This window comes from Aphelocoma coerulescens, chromosome 4 (assembly GCF_041296385.1).
Source record: "Aphelocoma coerulescens isolate FSJ_1873_10779 chromosome 4, UR_Acoe_1.0, whole genome shotgun sequence".
NCBI classification, from domain to species: domain Eukaryota; kingdom Metazoa; phylum Chordata; class Aves; order Passeriformes; family Corvidae; genus Aphelocoma; species Aphelocoma coerulescens.
The window spans coordinates 47,883,031-47,907,715 of NC_091017.1; the positions used below are offsets into that span (position 1 = coordinate 47,883,031).

Here is a 24,685-nt window from a genome sequence, read left to right on the forward strand (position 1 = left end):
GTGTCCAATTTTATCTGGTAAGACTTCTCCCTTGTTCTTTGTTCCTGCCTAGGACAAGTTCTGCCCTTTCATGAAGATGAAAAAGATATTTTTGAGTGAGGGGTGGAACAGGAAGAAGTTGAGGAATGTGGTTTCTCTCCATATTCTCCATGCAAGTAAGAAGAAAGGAGAAGAAACAAAAAAGAATAAGAACATTTTATTATTTAGGAGTAAAGAGATATCTGATCCAGAATTCATTTTGCATTTTCCCTAATTTTCCATTTAGATTTTATTTGCTCTTCCCATATTGTTACATAGAAATTAAAAAATTAAGTTAATGTGGTAAATCTCAGTGAAATCTAGCACAATTTCTCTAGCATTTGAAGTCTCTAATGGTATACTGGAACTTTTTCTACTTTTGACTGAAGGGAGTGTATTTCCAAACCATGCCTCCCTCCTGTTCCAGTCTTTTCAGAATGAGAGATGATGGATTTTAGAATTGTTTTCAAAGTCCTTGAAAATCACAGGACCAAAAAGCAGGTGACAGTATTTTTCCTGGAGATCTCAGGCTCAAACAAGCTACAAGCTCAGATCTACAAGCTACAAACAAGCTTCCTGTGTTTTGAGAGTCAGGGACAACTGATATTCTATACATGTTCTCTTTGTTTAGATCTTAAGATACAGCTTTGCATTTCAGGCAGACTCCCTGGTGGCAATGCTTTTTATTAAGCAAAAATCCTAGGTTAGTCTTTTTGATACCTAGCTTCAGTAACATACTAATTTGGTAGTTCACTTGTTTACTAAACTATTCATCCAAGCTATGTGAGGGAACAATCTAGATGTCTACTTGTCTTTGCTAGTCTGAAGTTCCTTACCATCTCTTAATAGGTGATAGGGACAAATTCCTAACTCTTAGAACTGCCACAGATTTGGATAGAAATTTTCAACTCAGGCAGTACAAAGATATTTGTCTTGCAAACAAAAATCTTTAAGAAAAGTTTCAGCATTACAAAAAATTGAATCCAAAGAGGTATTCCCATCACCTGGCATAAAAATGATGAATGACAAAACCCACATAACTTGAAAGTAATAATTTTTTCATTAAAGTAGCAGAAAATCCAAATTAACAGCTTCAAACTGGCATTATCTACTATTAAAAGATCTATAACAAGCAACTTTCAAACCAGCATGAAACCTAATTATAGAATATCTTTGCTGTGGTGGCTTCTATTTACATCTGTTCAAGCACAGAAGTAAATAATCCAGGCTTTCCTATAACATCAGCATGTTCCTGACCTTTATTGATGACACTTCTGAAGGAATTTACTGCGTTTTGAAGACTGATGCTGCTGGCATTGAGTTCTATGACAAAGCTTCAGTTTATTCCATTGCAGAAAAACTATGGGTAATGTCAGATATGTGATAGATTACATAGAAATACTTTTTAACTTGTGCATTTCCCTTCCGTACTAACTTTTTTTCCTCCTTTCAGCCCCTCCACAGAACCAAATTCACTCTTTCTGTGCAGTAGTAGGGGCAACAGCAATGGGTAATATGCAGGCATATTTACCACCGTTTTATCTCCATTTGCCACTTTACTGGATGTAGCTATCCTCCTGGAAGGTACTCATCACATCCCTTTACTCACCAGGGCATTGTCTCTTAAGATTTTCTTCAGTTATTTGAGACTCAAATATGTATGTATTTACATTAGTACTAAATCTTCTCATCAAGCAGTACTGGACCACAAAAAAAATTGTTAAAAAAGAGAGATACTGAATCATCACATTCTTCAGGAATCTATCTCCACTCAGAAAGTGATTACACTGGAGTTGCAGAAGACATGGAGTTTAATTGGTAGTAGATATTAAAATGTGTTCAATCTGAAGGCTCTGTTGTCCATCCTTCTGCCATTATCTGGACATTTCACTCGCATACATACATTCACAGATATATTGTTAATATGGTTAATATAGAGTTGTGAGTCATATAAAATTGTGGTATTTGCACTGTTTTGTCTTTTTCATAAAAATACATAGGGCTACGGGTTCAGACTGCATAAAACTAGCATACAAATCAACCATACTTCACATTTGAGAAAAAATATGACAGTTTCTTTTCTTATTTACTACTGCTCTTATCGCAAGAAAGGTGGATGCTTCAGGAACAAGCAGACCTGTGGCACCAAGACCCCAAGTCTGAGCTTCTTCTGTTACTGATCCTGCCAAAAATGATGGAGAGGGGAAGAGGGTGAAAACTCTTCTCTGAAACAAAACTTGCTTCTGAAAAATGGCTGGCATTTTACAGGCTACTGCCATCTTTCAGAACCTTTCATCTCTAATGCATGTCCTCTTAAATTTTATCATTATGGTCTAGAATTGTTCAGGCACTCAAGAAACTACCTGGAATTTGAGTTGCAATAGTCATTCAAGACCTTTGTTTCTAGAGCAGTGACACACCACTGGTATGTAAAGTAACACTTTCGGGCCCAAACAGTAGTTAATTGATGTAAATTAGAACAATTGATCCAAGTTTCACTCCTCTCTAGAAGTTAATTTATTTACTTCAAGCCGAGCAGTTTAGCACCAGTGTCTTAGAATTTTAACCACTTGAATTCAGGGTCAGAAATATTTTTATAATTTTGTAATTTTGTAATTCTCTCAGTTGAAAAGGGTTGCCTGCTTCTTTCCTAGTTTCCTACTCTCTAGCTTAGACAGACAGTAACAATCTCCATGTATATTTTTTTTGGAGCTTACACAGGCTTGTTAAGGAGACAAGTTACCTGAAAGTGTGGCTTTTCAATGCTCAGTTTCTGTTTAAAATTTGCCTACTGCAATTGTTCATACTACAGATGATCCCTGACTTATTCACTTAATGAACTACTTGTGTTTATTTTGTTGTTTGCACATTGATTCTACTGTTGCTTTTCAAGGTTAAGTAATTTATTGATTAGCTTGAATTGTAAACACACTTTTTAATTTACCCTTTAAGAACAATAGTATGTAATTTTGCACTACTTCCTTGCCTTCACTGTTTTTCCCCATTTCAGTAATCACCCCTATATTAATCTTTTCAAAATTATGAAATCTGTTTCAGGTTTTACAGCTTACTATGAATCCCTTGAGCTGAATACATAATCATTTGTGAAAGGTTATGTTTGTGACATTTCTTACCTTTGCTTATTACATAGCATTAATTTTATTTGTCTTCTATTATTCTGCACAGAATAGTAGTTGTGATGAGTTTCTGTGTCAATATCCTATGAAAAGACAGCAGAATAATTAGCTGTATCAAGGCTGTGTGAGTGATATTTTCTCTCACCTTTTCAATAGTGGGTTTCTGTAGCTCAGAATAAGATTACAAACTTCTGAGAACAGCAGCAAAATTAGTGTTGCAGGGGCTTAAAGTGTTGGGGTTTTTAGTTTTAATGCCTTAAGACTGTAAGAAGCTTTCTGTGACTATAATCAGCGTTGAAGAATAACAGTAGGGTCAGTGGATGAGCAGATAGTCACAGAGGAATTAGATGGTCTCTCCAGACCTTGAAAAATGTACCTTTGAAAGATATGCTTACCATTTTCATGGAAAATGTGTTCAAAAGAAAAAAGCCTAGAAAAACAGGACTAATTGCCATGCACCATCACCCTCTGACTTTTCAACTATCTCAGTGTTAAAGACATTGGAGGAAGAAGCCCTTAACTTATGTTTCTAAACATGTTTAGATTCCATTTTTTAAGTTGTGTTTGCCTGCACAAAAGATAGTTTGTCATACTATTGCTGCCCTTTGGGAAAGTTCATTGAGGGTCATCAGATTTGACTCTTACGAAGTCATAATGTTTTACACGGTAGACCTGAACAAATAGCAGAAGGATCAAAGGTACTTGGGCAGAATATATTTGTGTGTTTAGAAACTGGTTCCTTTTCAGGACAAAAGCATGAGTTTTCAGCTGCTATCCATTTATGAAAATTTAAAAATACTCATGAAACTTCAGATTTTTGCATACTTTTCACTGGAAAAATTACCTTTCTGCATCACATCTCCCAGATTAATTACCCACAGGGTAGGGTGGGTTGACAGGGGGTTCATAATCTTTTTACCATCTTTCAGCTCACCATTTGGTAAAATGAAAGTGTCCTAAGAATTCTGTGCTTTCCACAACATCAGAAGATGATATATGATACCTCAAAGCCTAGGCAAAGAAACAGATTGTGAAAAAGTTGTATTTTCATGCATCTGCACTTCAAATGTGCCAGAGAAGCATATTTACCTCAGCACAGTTCTCTAGTCACTTCTGCCTGAAGTCTTATTCACAAATAGGTCTCTCTGAGGGGCCAAGATGAAGGAAGACCAGGGACTTTTTGAATATTCAAAATCTGTAACAGCAGCAATGAAATGATTCATGATCACTTTGTGTGGCTTCACATGAGTTATGTACATAGACCTGTACAGTCAAGTGTGCTGGCATCCTCAGCTGTTAGGCATTCATGATGACAAAAATCTCCCAATTTTTCAACATTTCAAGCAAAGTTTTTAAACGTGAGTTTGTAACTAAATTTATAATTAGTAACTTGTAAAAAAATGCCTTCTTTGCTTTCCATCCACCTATAAAGCTGTTGGGGATTGAAAGAAGAGTTGGTTACAGCCAGAACAAACTGAAAAGTCGCATAAATTGACACTTAAATTTACAGCTTTATTTTAACTATAATGGGTTTTCTGATGCAACTCCCAGGTCCTCCTTTCCATAATTTTTTGGATCCTCTTTTTAATGGAACTGATGGAGACCTTTCTTCAGTTTTCCTTGTCCCTTTTTTGTAATGATAATCTATAGATTGATGAAAATAAAGAATTTTTATACTCTTTGCTGTGCTCACTGCAACGATTTGAATTTTGTTTCTTGTGAGAGAAAGAAAAGCTTTGTACTGGTTAACAGTCAAATTGTATTGAAATCTATTGTGTTTACTAATTTTCATGCTCTAGTTACACCAGGTTTCACTTCTTTGGAATTAAATCAAATAACCATTTTGTTGAATCTCCACAATAGCTATAATCAGCAAAGCATGCAAAAAATTAGGGAAATTATTTTACTATTATTTATATTTTCTTCGTGCTTAAACTAGTTTCTGTTCTTTGTTACTGAACTCTTTCAAAAAGATTGATGAAATTTCTTATCGACATACATTACTCTGTGGTCTTTCAGCACTCTTGCAGTTTTAGCAAGTTTATACATGCTGCCACTAAATAATGTGATGTAATTGTTACTGAATTTTCTCTGAAGTAAAAAAAGCCACATTTTTATAAAACAAAGTCCACATACATACTTCCCCTGCCTCAGCAAGCTTCTTTTTGTACTGTAAACAGGTGACTGTAGAGGGAGAAAGAAAGTGAATATTATTATAATAGAAAAAGGCATGTTTGTGGAAATTATTAAATTTAATGCTGTGAAATGAACCAAATGAGTGTCTTGCTTTCTTCAGGTGATTCTGCTACGGGAGCTTCAGCTGAAGTGTGCAAGCCTCACACCCTGCTCAGTAACACTACAATCAGTATAGTACGGGTGGCTCTCCCTATTCAAAAACTCTTGTAGCCATTCCCAGGACCACGATAAGCTCAGCTCTGCTTGCCAATGAATTCATAAACCCCCACTAACCTTACCACCGGTAAACTGTTTTCAGACCTCTGCCTCAACATCAGCTTTCTAAGATAGGTCTTCAATGGTCTTTTTCCCAGGAAACCTTCTTACTTGCAGCTGACAGAATGGCGAGGTTTTGCTATCCCTTGATTAGAAATTTCTTCAGGTATGATGCTATTGGCTTTTAAGTTCACTGCAAATAATGCAGCATTGGAAGCAGGAGTGGGTTTGGGTATTTTTTACTATTTTTTAATTTCTTTTATTTACTTCAACCCACGGAGTTTTAGTGGAAGTCCGCAATTCCAGTGAAGCCAAGCCCCCTTGTAAGACATAAAGCCATATTCCCCAGTCCCATGCCTGTTCCAGACCTCATCACTGCAGGAGTTAAAATTGTGATTTGGTTTCTGGAGTGTCACCTTACCTCCTCTAGGAATTCAACTGTGTTAACTTAATGCCTTTTATTTCCTCACCTAATATCAAGGTGTTCTATTAATTAAAATGTAGTAACTTACTGCATTTTATCTATCCATGAAGTAACCATTTATATTTCCTGTGTATAATTAGTGACTTTATCTCTGCCGTATTTTGAAATATAGTTCAATATTCTGTTAGAGATTTTTAAAGACAGTTAACTTCTCATTGGTACTTTTGTTTTTGCTATATCTTGCTATAATAAGGAATGACCTAATGTATCTTTGCTCATTTTTAATTTTTTTTAGGATGCTTTTATATGATTATAAGCATTGTAGTTGGAGTTCTAATATATCCCTATGAAGCACTTACTATTTTCTTAAGAACTGTGGGGTTGCTAAATAAAACATAAATATTAGTGAGCTGGTTTTTTGTATTTTATGACGAATATAGAGTAGTAATTAAACGAAGCTAAGAGTTAATTGTACAGCTGTATAGCATTTTAGGATTACATCATTAGTTATATTCTTGGCCTTTAAAAATCAATCACTACTATATATACTGTATATACTATATTACTACATTTTGCACACATATTTATGTTCAGCTGAACAGCCCGAGTTTCTAATCCTCTCACATGCAGCTGAACAGAGCTTAGACTGATTTTTGCCTAAACTTTTTTGTTCTTTAAGGGAAGTGTGTAGAGGATAAGATAAGTCATTCTAGGAAAAGCTATACCAGATCAGGCTTGGAGGAAAGAGAAAAGGCAATGTACACTTCTGAATATCTTCTCAGCCTCCTGGGACTAGCAGTGAAGATCTGTGTATTTAGAGTTATTAATTAGTTAATTATTTTCTCATGTTCTTTTCCTTCCAGGCTTTTTTCCATCCCCCGAAATGATTCCCTATTTTGCCTTATACTAATTTTGCCGGATAGCCACAAAAATATATCAAGAGACCTTTAACTTTTCTTAATGCTGTTCAATTTTCCAAAATCAGTAAAGGAGAATGTCAATCATCCATATATATATCATCTGCTCTGTAAAAATGAGCAGCTCTGCACTATTAGTGCCTTAGTCACTCATGACACTGCATGTTTACAGTGACATTTCTGTATGTTATATTTAAGATGATGTAGCTGTCTTTCCTTGTATTAACAGAAAAAAAAAAATTAGGGAAGAGGTTTTGACACATTTTATTAAAACCAATAACATGAAAATCATAGTTTGGTTGAGTTTCAGTTAAGAGAAAGTCAAGATTTATACAAGGAAAGTCAACTGTTTGTTATGTTGGAAAAGATATAATTAATAGGAAATGGTTGATATTCTAGGTAAAATTCTGCACAAGTAGAGGCAAAAGAATTAAAATTGTTTCCAAGGACAGGCAGGAAAAAAAATCCTTAGCATATATGATAATTTCAATGATCTTACGAGGCAATCCTGTAGTTACAACTGGTTATTCCTTTAGGCAGCTGGACTAGAACTTGGATATAGCAGATCAGGAAAACAATTTGCTAGAGAACACCACTAACAGCATCTGCACCTGTCCCAAGTTCATAATTAGAGTATTGATTTTACTATTTAACATATCTAATCAGTTAATTTACATCAGAGTAAACAATGATTTTGCTGTTGCTTAACAGCTAAATAACTAAGGTGCTGAATATGTAAACACACATTTGGAGTGCCAGTACTTTCCTGTAAAAACTGAAGTTTGTTTCTGTCTGTGTGTATTTCACTTTTACAGACTCACCATCCCACTTACAAGCCTACATTTTCTGGAGTAGAACTGATGTTCAGATGTACATTCTCTAACATTATACTGTAAAGCACAAAAGCATTATACTGTAGCCTGAGGGTCATGCTTAAGTCTGGATGGGCTGCCTTTACACACCATTCACATGATTCAGCACCTTCTTTCTCTGTGGTGACCCAATAAATACTCTCAACTGGAAAGTCTAAAATATGGACTGATGTTCAAGGAGCACATAAATTAGTTAGATGTCTAGGGTGTCTTAGAAAGAAATATGAATTGGAAGAGTTAGTCTGCTCCTCATCTTGCAACACCATCAGTTTTACCATCTTTAATTCTGTGATTATTCGAACTGATGATCTTAGATCTTTTGTCACAGCTCCCTAAGGGATTATATTGAAAAACTAGTTGGAATATTTTATATGGCTTGCGTTCAGCTCTCACTGTCAGGCAAAAAAGTTGGAACAGTACAGTTTTCTTTATGCATTATTTATGTTTCAATTAGTATCAACAACTTGTTTTTCGATTTTTTAACAAAACAGAGTTTAATTTAAAAATACCAGTTTAATTGAACCTGAAGTGCTTTGTATGAAACAATCTGGGTTTGACTTCACTGGGAAAGGTCTGTTGAAAATACTAAGAAGCATTAGATCTTTTGTTAAGGCAGTTAGGGAAGCTGGCTATGTCAGTTATCTTTAATCTTAATTCTTCATGAGTACTAGTCTCCAATAATATATAGTTATCTACTATGAAATGCACTTCTTTTCAGCATTATTCAACATAGGTTACTTACCTGAGAGCATTCATTTAAAGAATACTCATGAGATTATTAGAAACATTTATTCTACTGGAGGACAAAAATACATTCCTGATAATTCCCATTTTTAATCAAAATAGTTCATGTTAAATCAACATTTAGCTGAAATAATAACCATTTTTTCTTCTTCCAGTTATGCTCTAGGATACAAAGTGGAAGCATAATTAAACTTGTTTAATCTGTGATATGGCAGGAAGTAACAAGATCTGAAAAAAGTCTACTAACTAACTGAAAAAAATCTACTAACCCAAAATACTTTTCCATCTTTGACACAAGTGAGTTAAATTAGTCAGTTTAGTGATGTTAAGCCATAAATTACCACAAAAATTAACGTTCTGTTAGAGCTGTGCATTACTCCTTACACAAGTACACCTAATAAGTGGGAGCACATCCACTTTCTAGATACCCAGAAGCCAAATGCACTATTATTTTGGCTTTATTGTCAAGACTCCTGTTCAACTTGATGAGAAAAATCTTTTCCATTTTCCACTGGCCACAGTCTTCTCCTGGCTCACTGGTAATAGCTATGGCCTTATGCCAAGGAAACTGTCAAGTTAAATGTGATTCCCATGTTCCATTGAAGGAAGTTCCATTTCACAAAGACGAGTTTCTGAGTTTTTCTCCCTCTAGAAATTATTCAGCCCAAGAGCAGGGCAACCCCCAAATTTCTACACTTTCAAGTAACAGCTAAAATAGAATGACTTATTCTTCTACATAAACTTCTAACTTTAAGGCAAGTAACTTGCAGTGAGGATTTAAAGATCGGTCCCCTAATAGCAGTCAAAATAAAGCCTTTTTCTTTTATAATGTTTATTTCTGGCAGTTAAAATAGTGAGCTTCATGTGCTTCATTTCCAGAGTGCTGGAATAGCTCCTTCTAAGAGGCATCTGCTAAAACATTTTCTATCAAGAAGAAAGGAAAACCTCTGTTCCAGCCAATTATTTCCCATCCCTCTTATTTTGATCATCTCCAGCATCATATGGAAGCCATCACTGTTAGAAAGTTAAAATCATATTTGTACCAGACAAACTGACTCCAAATATGGATTTTATTTTTGGACAACATTACATTTGACATGATCACTATAATAAGCCACTTCTTATATTTAAATTGCAAACATTTCTGTGGTAATTAGAATACAACATATTCTCCATCACTTGTCTGCCTGACTTGGGTAGTTTTCAGGATAACAATTGTCCAAAAAGCTCTGGTGCAGTGTGAAAAAGTCAAACAGATGGAAAGTTTTAGTTTATTTTAGTGTTTTTCTAACTTTTATTTCACTAAAGCACAAGGCAACAGAAAGTTTAAAAAAATGTTAAATGATTTGTAACAAGGGCATACAATGCATTTGAACTCCTGGTGTGGCAACATACACAAAGTTATGGTAACATCAATAGTACAGTAAGGAAATTATCTCTTTTTAAGAAACACTAAATTATCTCATGGAGCCTTTATTGCTTAGAGCATGAAACAATAGAAATGAAAACTTTTAAGAGTCTGCCCATTTAACATACCAGTAAAACAAGTACTTGAATATGAAAGTTTGGGTAATTTCACATTTATTTCTGTGAATGGATGATTTGTCCCAAGGTAATAGAATTAACTTTGCAGCTATCCTAGACTGGTAACAGCATTTCATAGTTCGCTTTTCTTTCACATGTATTCCAAGATTTATTTTTTCTTTTCTACAGGAAGTGATAGAAACCTGTGGGGTAGTTAGTCACCTGAAGTATACTTGGTTTTAACTCAGGATGTATGACTGACTCATTTTCTGACTTCGGTGAACATGAAGTTAGTATTTCAGACTGTTCAAATATTACCAAACAAGATTACCATATAAAAAAGGATCTTGCTGACCATGAAATGCTCAGCTGGAATGTAATTTCTCTGTTAATCAATTAAAGACAAACAGAAAAATCAGCTGGGCTTAAACAGCTCAGATCTGGATCAATATACAGCAGAAAAACTATGTTAATATTACAACTTTCTGAAATAGGAATGGGGGTTGAAATAAAATATTCTGAAGAAAACTATTAAAAAGCTAATAATTTATAAATATAGCAATAAGAATAATAGGCTAATTGCTTCTTAAATATTTGAATAATTTTCTTCTTACTTAAAATTCAGTTACATGACTAATATGGAAATATAACAGTTTAACACTTAATGACTTTGAGTTAAGCAGAAATCAAATAGAGAGTAAATAAAACCACTGTTTCTGTTTACCAAAAGGCATTTAAGATCAGCAGAGTTTGAAGAGTTGGGACTAAATAGGACAATATATGTGGGAAACAGAAGGCAAATGTCTCTGAGAAGAGCGGACTAAAATATCTCAATTTAATTTATTACTAACAAGACTAGGGAAGAGCTACTAGGTAAATTTTCCTGATTAAATGATTGTTAGTGTAGGTTTCTTGTTTCCTAACTGTGTTACATGAAAGAAAAAAAGGGTAATGAGCAGGTCAAGAAAGCAGCTATAAACCCCTCCCCCCAGTTATTAATTCTGAAAACCTTTAGTAGTGTTTGATACAGAGTGATTAAAAATGGATGTATTTACTGAATTACTTCACTTTTTGGGTGAACTAGTGTAAGTCTAACATGCTGCTTTATTAGTGCTTAACAAGGCCAGGGTTCTGATGGTGTTTATAATAGCTTTGACAACTTGAAGGATGCAAAGGCAGAATAGTCTTGTGTTTTCCCTGGACAGAAGAAAGGGACAGGGTAGAATACATAGAAAATTAGTAAGGCTGGTAGGCTCTCAGGGGATAGTCTTTTTACAGTGCATGATGTATTTTATATCCTAGCAGTGTTCTCCATCTGTTTGTTCAATGTACATACACTTGGGTAGAGGACCTTTTAAGACATTTCTTAGATGTATATGTAATTGAGTGGGAGGTTTATTTTGCAGATGGTTTGTAGGAGAGCTTAAGGATCGTTTAACTACATTAATACTTATTTTCTAGGCAAGAAAAATCAAAAAGTTTTGGAGTCTTGTTTGTATTTTGGAGGAAAATAGGGCTGCCTACCTTTTCCCATAACAAATAACAATACCCTGTTTTGAACTTACTCTTGCTGCCCAAGTTTCTTACTCCTATTTAGGACATGTGGTCTGTCTGACAATTTCTTTCAGGAGGAAGAAAGTGTCCATAATGGACAGGCCAGACTTTGCCTTGTTATCACTCAGCAGAAACCCTGTAACTTGTCTTTCAGAAGTGGAGTTTTAGTTCTCTTAACTCACACCAGTGCTTCAATGGGAAAGTTTAAATGGGAATGGTGTTACTTCTACCTGCTGGGACTATACTGACTACATCTGAAAACATGAAATATAGAACTACAGCTAAGTTTTGAACGTGAACTTTGTATTTGTATTCATTTCAAACAGAACAAAATTTAAAGCTGAAAAAGAGACTAAAATAATGATGGAGGAAAGGAAGGAAACAATCTAAATGAGATTTATTTCTTTTATTTCAACATCAGAAACATTAGTTACTCTCTCATATTCTGACACCAGAATATAGGTTCAAGCCTTCCCACTTCACAGAAGAACAATGGCCATAGAATGGGATCTTTGTATCTAAGAATATATAAAGCTGAAAAGGCAGTTCAGAAATATAATTCAGAGTCACATGCTACAACCACTGCATAGAAAGGGGAGTACATAAAAACATTTGTACAGAGAAGAGCTTCATGCAAATTTTGTTGAGAACAAAAATACAAATAAATTAGAAACAGAAACATTAGACATTCCCATGACTGAATGGGCCACATTATTGATTCTTGAGACCCTAGAGCCTCTGATTTTGGAGCACATTTGCAATAGGCTTTTCTTAAACTTGGGTATCCATGAAAGTTGGCATAATTTTGAAAGAACCCGCAGGCATAAATCCAAGTACATTCTACATTACTATCTTTTCATGTTTTGTCTCTCAATTTAGTTCAAATTAAGTTTTATTGTAGCTTTTGTTAGTGCTCAGAAGTACCAGCCAAATTATGCCAAATGTTTTCCAAAGATAATTTTGTTCTCTTCTTATATGTTGAACAACTATATGTTGATCCTTACTGTAACTATTGCAGTGCCCAAGCATTATTTTGATCTCAAATTGCTAAAGATTTTGAGGTCATGAAGTACAAAAACTCCTGTGATGACTGCTAATTGCAACTTTGAATTTCATGTAGCACAAGAATGAAAATAACAGGTTTGCCATAATACATTGAATCAATAAGCTTATTTTACACATTTATAAATTTAACTGATTTAAACTGCTAGAATTTGTCCATGGTTATCTAATTAATTTCAAATGTATAGATAACATTGTTGTCCAACTATGCTGACTTAATTTTCAACTTGCTTTTAAGGCAGAAGTAGATGAACCTCAAGCTGTTCACTGTTATGCTTCAGTAACTGTATAATGACACATTTCAGCAAATAGTATAGACATTTTCTGTTTTATGCATGTGACAAATAGATCTGTGTTCAACTCATGTATGGCTTTGTTTAAAAGGAGTAGGGGTTTTGTAGAACAGAATGTACATAAATAGAACTAGTTCTATTGGATATTATCAAAGAAAAAATAAATATAGTTAAAAAAATTACTCTGAATTTCACCTTCTAGTTTTCCATTTCTGTGCACATTTAATTATTTCACAAAATATGACTTTTAATTAATTTTAACCTTTAATTTATTTATGGAAAATTTTCCAGGACAGAAATTTTTTCTGGCAGACTAATATTAAATAATGTTCCAACAATGGGGGTTATTTTTAATAGCATCATTATATCAGATGGTCAAGTTCATATTGTGCATGTCTATAACTAATTAAAGTACCCTGGAAAATATATTCTGTCATTGAATAAATGCAGTTGTGTGCCAAAGTTTCAAACATCTATCAGATTCTGAAATAAGTGCTAGAACGTTTTGTAGTAAAACAATTTTGCGTTTGCAGCTAACAGTGAGAAGGGTCTGAAACCTCATTTAAACAGACTCCCTTAAATCCTGTAGGAGAGATTCAGATCACAATTATAGCACTACACTTCCAACATAGCTCCATTGTCTTCTACTGGACTTTTTCCAGGGAGACTGATTTCAGAGTCGGGCTGGCTGGTTTTCTATGATAGCCTGGCAGTCTCAAGCTCCCCTGATGTTTGCTGCTGGCTCCTGCAGTCCTTCAGAAATTCTTACAATATCTCTAGGAGGGTAATAAATGTGGGGGCTTGACCTGTTCTCAAGTTTTGTAGAGGCTGGTAAACTATGGGAAACAGAGTTGTCTGGTGTCTTCTTGCTATAGAATATAGGTGTGTTTCTCAGATAAGTATTGAAGAATGATACATTTATTTTTAGTGTGTTCTGCAACTTCATTCATCTGCTGATGACAATCCATGATAACCTGTTAGCTGAATAGTGATGAGAAATGATGATAGATATTTTCTGATAAGATTCAATCTGCTGAAAATAATATAAATTTTTCTTAATTCATGTCTCCTTTTCCATCTCCTTTCAAAATGGAAAATATTCCTTTGATCAAGATGAACTCTTTCTTACAGAAATGCACTCTTTGTTAAAGAATTTTAGTAATTTCATTTAACAGCTCATCTGAGTATGTGATTTGATGTCAGTTGCAATATTTGAGGTATATTCTGTGGCATTTTACAAGCTATTTAACAATGTCGTTGAAAAAATCTTAATCAATTAGTTTACTCAATTTCTGATTAGTAGCCAGAGACCCTGTCGCTAATTAAATATTATTCCAATTTACTAGAGAATACTCACTCTCTGAGCTAAGATGAGATTAATTTTCACATTTCCTGACACTTTTTCATGTTTTTTCACAATGGATTTCTGTGCTTGTGCTGTTTGCTGTTTCGTTCATGGACTGAATCTGAAAAGGGTGATAGAAATGAATATTACACTTCAAAATAGGAATTGAGATGTAGGATTGTCTACCATGCCATTCATGAATAGAAAGAGAAAATTGTCCTAGACAGATAAATAAAAGAAAGAAAAATATAACAAATTGTGCAGAGAAAGTATTAAGACACAGTGAATGCTGATGTTACATGGAAAAGCCTAATCAATGTTATACAGGTTTGAAAATATATGTCTATCTACATGGAATCTTTTTAGGACTGTGATCAGAACTATGCTCTGAAAGCAGCAGAATCACATTCTTTGGAAAACTTCTGTTACATTGAGATCAACAGTGTGCCAGAATGCACACTCTCTCTATGCAGGGAAGAGCAGGTTCACAGCCATCTGACAAGACTGCATTGAACAGATAAGCATAAGCTGCTTAACAGGGTAGGAGCAGTCTTGAATCGTGTCCTTAGAATTCTTTTAACGAATTATTCTTCACTGTAAAATATGTAAGCAGTCTCTGTAGTTGTCCCTCCCGTATGCTGCTGAGCTGTATATGTGTTCTTTAGGAGATGAGTTTAATCTGTTTAAAAAGACAAAAAATGTAAATTTCTTACTCCAAAATATTCTAACCCCTACTTTTTTGTATCTTCTCATAAAAGGATATTAGTGTGCTCTGACATCAGAGTCTGAAATGCAAAACCACTGGAATAGTTTAAATAGATCCTTACAAAAAGGAATAAAAATGAACATGTTTGAAAATAAGCAAGCAAACAAAACTGGTGAAAGTAGTAAGAGATCTCTTAAAATTTCATCCTGCTTTGGTTGCAAAATGGAAGCTGCCATGGCAATAAAATATTATATTGGTAATTCTCTTCTTCCCCAAAAGCCTAAATCATCAATTAAAAAAGCTGAGGATTGCTGTTTTGACAACTCAACTACCATATAGAAAGGAATAAAGTCTCATGTTTTAGCTTATAAAGAGTGTTGCACCAGTGTGGTTAAACAAATCAGAGTTACTTAGCTAACATGATTTTTGAACAAGCAATTGTCTGTATCCATCCCGGTGGATGTTCTCAGAATGGAGTGAGGCATTCTGGGTTCTGTATGCAGAAAGTAAGTTTGAATTAATTGTTCTACATTTCTGAACTTGTCAGTATGTGTTAAACACCTTTGGAGCATGCCCCACCTCACAGTGGACTTATGTTCCTATTTTTCTAGTCTCCCTTGCACTTGGTTAGGACTATTCTGTACATGCATAAATATTGAATTGCCAGAACAGGGGAGTTCAGTGGACAGGGAGGGAATTACCTAACTAGCTCAGGCATGCCCCAGAGAAGGCAATTTGCTTTGGTTAAATCTCAAAAAGAGATATAAAGTCTGTCCAAAACTTCTGGTTCCAGACACCATACTGACATTTCAGTGAGATATGTGCTGTTTCCACTGATGGAACCACATGCTGCACCTTGGAATCCTAATTCTTTACACTTCTGGAATAGAGATATGAGTATCAATCCAAGTCTACCTTTTACTATTTTTTTCCTCAAATCTCTGCAGATTCAAAGGAGGAAATACTTTAGGAATCTAATCCAAACATTGTAATTCCTCCTGCTTGCACAAAAATTAATCCTCCAAAGTTCTTTCAGAAGAAGATATTTTTTCATTTAGAAGTGACTCTGAACATCTGGTTTTGGATAGGAGTTTTGCTGGTATAATCAGTGATTTTATTTATAGATGTATTTTTCCAGAAGAAGCCCTGTATGCTTGAATATGGATTTATCTAAATGGTCTTGCAGTATTCTTAAGACCTCTTCTTTTGCCACTTTTGACTTGATTTGACTTTGTTCTCTTCAGTTTTCCTTGTGGGATTATGCAGGAATTGTGAGTGGTTTTAAAACTGATATTTCTATTTCTCTGGTAAATAATATACTTTAAAAAATAACTTTCTGTAGCATACAGTTACAGCAAACAGAAATACAGATTATTACAGCTCTGTTGAAGAATTTAGATTAATTGCAGGTACTGTTATTTTGGGACAGTTTGTCAGCAGATAGGTCAAAAGGTGTACAGATCTAGCCTCCATTTACAGATATTATGCATTCTGTAACAATGGAATGATGAAGTGTAAAATGTGAATTTGAATTTCTTAGCTTTTTTTTTCATTTCATGTCATATCCCTATTGTTTTTCTAGCTTAATTGCCTGCTGGTAATTTGTTCCAAGTAGTTTTAACAACTGTATGTACCAAAGATAGGAGAGTTTATTGACAGTAATAAAGCTTTATTATAGATTTCATGTAATTTTCCTTCAAGCATTTTTTTTACAATATTTTTTAACTGACATCTTCTGAGCTCCATGGCTAAGAGCTGTACACAAGGACTTTGTAAAACTACTGTGCTATTTATAATGAAAGATCATTCTGAGACACAGTAAGGAAGATAGGAAATTATATATAAATTCTTACAGGCCTTTGTACTGAGGAGTTCCTTTGCTTGTTAATGTCATTTGTGCTTCAGCAAAAATACAAGTTTGATTTTCCACAACGGAATGCAAACAGGCATAATAAAATGTAAAAAAGCCATTTTTGATAGAGGATGATATTAACAATTCAAAAATTTACCACCTCCATTGATTTTATAAAAAGAAGAAAAGAAATGCAGCCAGAAACCAAAGTCCTTGCTACTAGAAATGCTGGAAGTAACACTACTAAGTGAAAAAAAACAAACCAAACCAAAACAAAATTAAATATAAAAACAATTAATGCAAATAATTTTATTTTAAAATCTCACCTTCATTTACTGTGAGTCATAAAACCACAGAATATCCCAAGCTGGAAAGGACCCACAAGGATCATCAAGTCTAAGTCCTGTCCCTGTCCAGCACTATTCCCAAGAGACATACCATGTGCCTGAGAAAGTTGTCCAAACACTTCTTGAGTTCTGTCAGGCTGGTGCTGTGATCACTTCCTTGGGAAGCCTGTTCCAGTGCCCAGCCACCCTCTGGGTGAAGAACCTTTTCCTAAATTTAGCCTAAAGCTCCCTTGACACACCTTAATGCTGTTCCCTCAGGTCCTATCATTAGTCAACAGAGAAAAGAGATCTGTGCCTTCTCTGCTCCCCTCATGAAAAAGCTGCAGTCTACAAAAAGGATTTCCTTCTTCTTTGAGGATAAACTACCCATTGCACTTACTGAAAAAAAAACCCTCCATTTAAACTTGCTGCTCTGACCTAGTATGAAATCCCAAATTATAAGAGCATGTTATGCACCACTTTTAGTATTTGCTTTTGTATGTCAAAAAATGGGTTCTTAGGAGTTCTGAAGGGCCTCCTTTGTGAAGAAGGTTGCAATGTACCAAAAGACATAATGTTGCACTAAAAATCATGGAACTAAAATATATACAATTTTTCACCTTTCATGAGACATCAAAAGTACAATCACAACAGACCTACCTTTTTAGAAAAAAATTTTATTGTCATCCTATCATTTAGAAGTATAAATTAACCATACATATAATTTTATTGAAGCTGTTTTGTTGACATTACCTAAAGGGAAAAACTTTTGATTCAGGTTATACTCTCTATTTTGAACCTTCAGATAGAATCCAAAAAAAAGAAACTCAGGAGTGTGCATACATCTATATATACTAACAAATATTTGTATATAAATCATTAAATCATTTGGGTTGGAAAAGACCTTTAAGATAATAAATTTTTATGCTACTTATTCTATAATGCTGCTGATTTCAAAATTATAGTGTAAATATAGGCACAAGTTATTGCATCCTCTTTTCTTTGCTTGTGGTAAAATTTTGTTCCTTACTGCTCAGCACTATTTTGAGAAGTTGGTTGATGAGATCTCTAATACAGTCTTCTGGAGGTTTTATATAGTCTTTCAAACTTATTTTCATATACTCAAATAGAACCCTGTTCCATAAAACTTCTGCAGTTCTTTGACTTTATGTAATGTCTAGCTTGCTTCTAATCACTAGAAAGTGTCTGAAGTCAGATAAACTGGTTTTGAATTAGAATATGTCAAAATGTACATTAGAAAGGAACCTTACTTAGTCGTCCTCATGAACGACTGCCACATTGTTGAAACCTTCCATACTGAGGCACTGAAAAATGATTGCATGGATATACTCCATTTGGAGTATATTAAGCAGAATGATCTGCTTTGAAGTATTTTGTTGTCCTCAACCTTCAGTTTCCTGTATTATTTTCTGGTTTTCTTGTCTTCTCAATGTTATCCTCTGTTTTTTCCCTCTCTTCAACAATTACCTCTATTTTCTATGTCTGGATACTTAAAACTACAAGGGAGATTAATTTTATTTTCTTTCCTTTATACTTTTGGAGTCTCTTATTATTTCCCACCATATCTCTTCAGTCATGAAATGCATTTGTAATGAATTGTAGGTTGTCATAGGTGATATAATGTGTTCAGGTGATTTTACATTACTCATATAGATTGCATATGAAGATTTTGCATCCACTGTCTAAAAAAGGCTCATCAACTATTTCTCATTATTCCCTTTGTCTGAGAAGATTATTTTAATAAGCAGATTTCTTAAAGTAAAGTCTTTCCTTAAGGGAAGTTTCTTAAGATTCTCCATAAATGACTTTCACTTCAAAAAAGGATTAATACTGACTTCCATGTCCAAAAGAACCTTATAACCAAAGACATTTGAAAGGTAAGACCTCAGATGAGGTATATGGTAATGCCTCACTGAAGGCAAAAGGTGCTGGGGTTGTGGTCATTTCTTTTTAAGCAGGGAGGCAATGCATGCAGTGTGAACATAACAAACTGCTGTCTTCACCCCATTACCTATTGTGGTCTCTCTTTGTGTCAAATGAAATATTCTTTAACTAAACATTTAGGCTTTACTTAGCTATCTGAGTATCTGTAATCAGCTTTAATCTTGCTCTGTAGCACAAATAACATATTTATGTTCACTGCTCCAGACATTTAAATAGACATAATGGTCTCTAATACTGAGGAAACTGTCGTAGTTTAGGAATGGTATTCTCCAACTTTAGTACTCTTGCTAAAACCAGGTTCCATGTCTCCTCCCCTCTCCAACTGGAGGCACAAAAGGCAAAGATCATGGGTTGAAAGAACAATTTACTGTAAACCATGAGATAAGAAAAAGAACTATAGCAGAAACAATTTTAATAATAAAAGGTATAGAAGAAGAAACTATTTACATTAAAAGCCCCTAGCAATAAACAATATAGGACTGCTCCCTCTGCCATCTTTTCTCAACTGGAAGGACTCCCTTTTTCCCAGAAGAGACTTCCTTTTCCTGCATCCATCCCTGGCAATGACATGCAGTGGTATAGAATAACCTCAGGGCCCTGGCTATGCCCCCTCCTGGCCACGGCAAAAAATAACCCTGTCCTTAGTGTTTTGGAAATGTAGACAGAGATAAAAATACTGGTTTTTTTCCCTGGAAGAAAATACAGAATATGTCAAGTAAATAATTTAACAAATATTCTTTGAGCAGCTGTTATTTTCAGGTACATAATGCCACCAAGTTAATTTGGTTTTCACATACTCTGCAAGAAAAGGTCTTACAGATACAGGATTTATTTTCTAATATAAATTATCTCAAAACTCAATCTATTATTCATAGTCATAACTGTCTCTCTGGTAGACAGCTTGAAAAAACCCCATTGCTTTATGGCACTAAGAGAACATTTAATAAATACTTGCAGCACTTGTTAATCTCAACCCATTTTTCAAAGGTTATACTTTTAATATAACTCCCAAACCAAACTTGAGTAGCAGACAGGAAGTTAGACAAATCTCTGCTAAGATAAAAGTATGTCAAAGCAAGATTGAAAATCAGAATAACAGTTGAAATGCAATTATAAGCCAGGCCAGAGGTTTTCTGAGCTTCATGCACACAGGAAGTCAACAGAAGTCAACAGAAAGATAATACTGCACTTCAGTGAGAGCTGAATCTCCCAAACGAGCAGTGGGTGGAGGTAGGGATATGTATGCCTTTTGCGGTAGTACAATGAGATCTACATGTGACTTTCTCTTTCTTCAGGGAGATTATGCTAGTTTATTGGAAAAAGTCATGAAAGTTAGCTCGTCAGATGGTTACACAAAAGAACATATTATTACTTAGCTTTTTAATGTGGCAAGATAATAAGCAATCTGAATTCAGGTACAGCATAGAGAGAGCTCTTAATGAGAAACAAAAGTTAGAGATTTCGCTTTTCTCTAAATTTATGCATTGCCGATAGAGTTTTTGAGATTTTTTAACAGTAAGATACAAAGAATTATTTTCCCCACAAAGCTCAACTCCCCTCCTAATAAAAATTTAACATGGATCACAGTGAAATGTGGAAGGTTAAGGTAAAATTCCCTGTTTTACTTGCCACACTCAAGTGGTCAACATGTGTACAATGCTTCACACTTGCAAGCACACAACAAAATCCCTTCCATTGTTTTATATTTGTTATTTTAGAGAAATATCAGGGAAAACAAATACTGATGATTATCCATTCTTTTTTACTGTATGCAAAAAACCAACTTACATTTGATCCCTTTCTTTTTGGTTAATATACGGGTTGTCGTGAGACTTTTGTATTTGAGGAAAAGTGTATCACTGTAAGCAGAGGTGAACCTAAGTATTGCACATAAATATGAATATATTTATATTATAATTATAATATTATATATTTATGTGCACATAAATGCACATAAATAGCAGAATTATAAAGGATTGCCCTAGCATATTGTAGCCCTATAGCCTAGTGCAGTAATTTTTTATTTCTGGCCAGGAGTTTGTAATTAACTTAGACATACAGCTCTTATTAGGCTTTGGCAACCATGTCTCTGATAACTGTGGCTGAATAGCTCACCTGTGATACAGCACAATGAAAATTTGGGTTTGGTGGCACTTTGGGTAAGAATGACTTGAGACAACAGTGTGCTTGAATGCTGTTTTCAGCTATAATGAATTTATAGACACTCTGAAGTTCCCCATTCAACACAATGCTCTCCCAGTTCTGGCCTAGTGTCCTGAAATATGGCGACTGGCATATGCTGTAATTTTTAACAGGAATTACCTCTCTGTGGTAATTGTGGTAAATGTTGCTCTTGCAAGGATTCTTCCTGCTTCTTTCCAGTCCCGTGAGATACTTTTGTCTCTCATGGAAGACAGTAGCAGTGTTCTATAAACTATGAACACCTGCAGCCTTGAAAAGTCTTGTTTATGGTACAATAGGAAAATATTTTGACAATGGATGTTTTAGGATTTTTAGCCAATCACCCCCAAGGGGTGGCTAATCCTTTGACCAATTAGACTATGAAGAAAAAAGTCTATAAAAGAGTTTGTAAAATAATTAAATCAATCAATCTTGCTCCACAATTCCTGCCTATTGGATCTCTCCTTTCCTCCCTACGGCTGCAGGACACCATGATACCTCTCAACCTGGTCTGTCCAGTTTATATTAAATTAAGTGTTCTCCAGTTTCTTCATAATATCATATGATTTAATTAAACTCTGATGAGCAGGCATAACACCAACTTATTTTAAAAGCTATTTATGCAATGCAACAATCCCAGTTCATTATGCCTAAAGAGTCCCTGCTATATCTTCATGTAGTTTTATCTTGCCAACTTTTAATTAATGGCAACAACGTGAGAAGACTTTAATTTCTGGAAAGTTAGCTGCAATTAACTGCTAGCTTAATTTGAATTAGCTTGATGCTCAAAGATAACTGATATTTAGAACTTTTATCTATCAGTAATTTTTACCTATATATCGTCTTGTGTTTAGACTTTTAATTTGAAAAAGAAAAAGGCTTCTATTAATGTCTAATAATTATCTACTACTTTTTTGTATTGTTAAAAAATTAACCAAAAATATATATTGAAGCAGATTGTATGATTTATTTCAGTTCAATTCGAAAACGTATAGTACAAAGACAGTTCTTCTGAACAGATTTCTCTTGTTGTATGCCTTGATATCTCTTTAGTCTAGTGTTACCATTAAACATAAAGTGGTGTATTCTTGGGTTTATCTGACATTTACTTACCAATTATGTGTTCTCATTGTCCTTTCTGAAACTGTAAAAAAAAAGAAAACCAAAATAATGCTATTATTTTTGGCATGATATGAATTCAGAGGTATTTAAAAAACATTATTTAGGAATTATTTTGTTTTAATTTGCATTAAACACCCTTTCACATCTCCCAAAGAATCTGTAAGATGGAAGTCAAAAAAATGGAAAAGCAGACATCTTACTCCACACTCTTCTCCTCACATTGCCTGCCCCACAGCCCCCAGATCCGCCACCTGAGACATGGCCTGACCCATATGTGGTTTCAACATATGCAGTAATCCACAAGTAAAAAATTTCTTTTAAAAAAGATGATTATCAGGGAGGTAAAATTGAACATTTTTGTTAATCAAACTTCTTTTGAAGGAGGATTCATCTTCATACAAGGGGTTACAAGCACAGCACATCCCTCCAGAGTTGCCATGTAAAAGATCAGCTATTTTAAAATTTATTTACCTACTTTCTTTTGATTCTTACTATTTTTGAATTCCAAGCAACTTGACTGTTCTTCTTGTCCATGTATCCTAACCTGATAAGATGTTCCAGATGCAGCTGAAAAAGAAACTGAGACAATATTGCTTCTTTATGTCATGATGACATTCATTTTGTTGCCAATTCAAGTGAAAAACTTCTATCTGATGAGATGCTTCATGTAGCTCTTTTCCAGAATTTCCAGACACCTCTTTTTTTCCATTGCATATGTACTTATATATACTCATTTATACATATATATACACATTTCAAATTACTTTTCCTACCAACAATATTTTTTCTCTTAAATTTCTGCACCATATGGAGACACTGATTAGTCAGTACTGTTATGTCATGTCTGAAAGCTTTGCCTTCTAGAGAAACTAAGAAGCATCCATATAACAGTAAAAGAGTTTCATCTATTGACCTATCAGTTTGCTGCCTAGTTCTTACCAGGCTTATCACAGGCACACCATGCAGGACTGGCCTGCAAAATTATTTCAGATTTGTGTAAATGTGGAATGACTCTAATCTCACCTAAAGAATTTTCTCTAAGATTATTCTACCCTCAGTGAAATGGTAAAAACATCTGAGACTACATTTCTTTCCTTCTAGTGCTGCAGCTGTCTGCTTGCAGATACATTTTTTTCAAAAGATGCCTTTACAAACACATTTAGGAGCAACTACCTTCAGTGGTGGTGGAGGGGGTAGTGGGGAGAGGGAGGTGGGAGGGAGTAGAGGGGAATGACACAATGACACCAAACCAAACAGACTTTAAATAAACTGGAGAAAATGTTAATAAGCCTACTGTTGCAGAAATTCTCACCAAAATTGACTTTTCCACTGTCTCTGTATGTCCTCAGAGTATCAATTTTAGCAACCATGACTGGTAATTTGCTTCAGCAACAGCCACCAATCACCAGCATGTGGGAGAAAACCATGATAGAATTGACAAACATTCTTAGGGCATGTCACATTTTCGAAACAAAACACCCATAAACATATGCCTTTTCTTTTGCATCTCAAAATAGCTTTTCTCAGCAACAGAGGAAAAAAAGAAAAAACACTGATCTTTGGTGAACCAAAACTATGTGGTACATCTTGTTTTGCTCTGTGCATGTATCTGTCAGCTTATGCCACATTCAAAGTCAGCCATCAATGACAGGAAACTATGTGCATACTCCTTACTTATTTGTTTAATACCATTCTTAGACTTACAAATAATGGAAGCTTTGTGGGGGTGGAAAGAATCCAGTATTTGTTGTTTAGGAGAATTGTTTGTTGCAATACAGTCCTAATATAGAACTTCTGTTTCTTCTTTGCATGTGTGCAAGCACAGATATGTGTGCAGACACACACAGAAGAGCATTTGAAGGACTAGGAGAAGAGCCTGCCCTCCCAGGCTGAAGGCTACCATGAAGATTGTAGATTAGATGAGCCATTGGACTTGCTGCATCATGAGCACAGGTGAGAGACTGGACAGTCACTCTGAGAGCACTAGTCTGACAGGGGTTTATTTCAGCATTATTAATTAAACAGTGCCAGGCATAGGATTATGGATGAAAGACAAGCCCAGGGACTACATGACAGAGTGACCTGCTACAACCAGGAAACAAGAAGGTCTACTGAACACCAGCCAGTGGGAAAGAGTATAAAAAAGGGAAGAACAGAGAGCTGGAAAGGAATATTTGGATTATGGTATAGAC

The 24,685-nt window shown here is 34.8% G+C and overlaps 1 long non-coding RNA gene across 1 annotated transcript in view; it reads left to right on the plus strand.

Annotated features, from left to right (window-relative positions):
* The window catches only part of LOC138109806 (uncharacterized), a 35,766-nt gene extending 11,337 nt beyond the window's left edge, over nt 1-24,429 (plus strand). Inside the window, exon 4 of the long non-coding RNA XR_011150711.1 lies at nt 24,319-24,429. This is a non-coding gene — a long non-coding RNA (uncharacterized lncRNA). The remainder of the gene's footprint in view (nt 1-24,318) is intronic.
* Nucleotides 24,430-24,685: the final 256 nt, after the last annotated feature.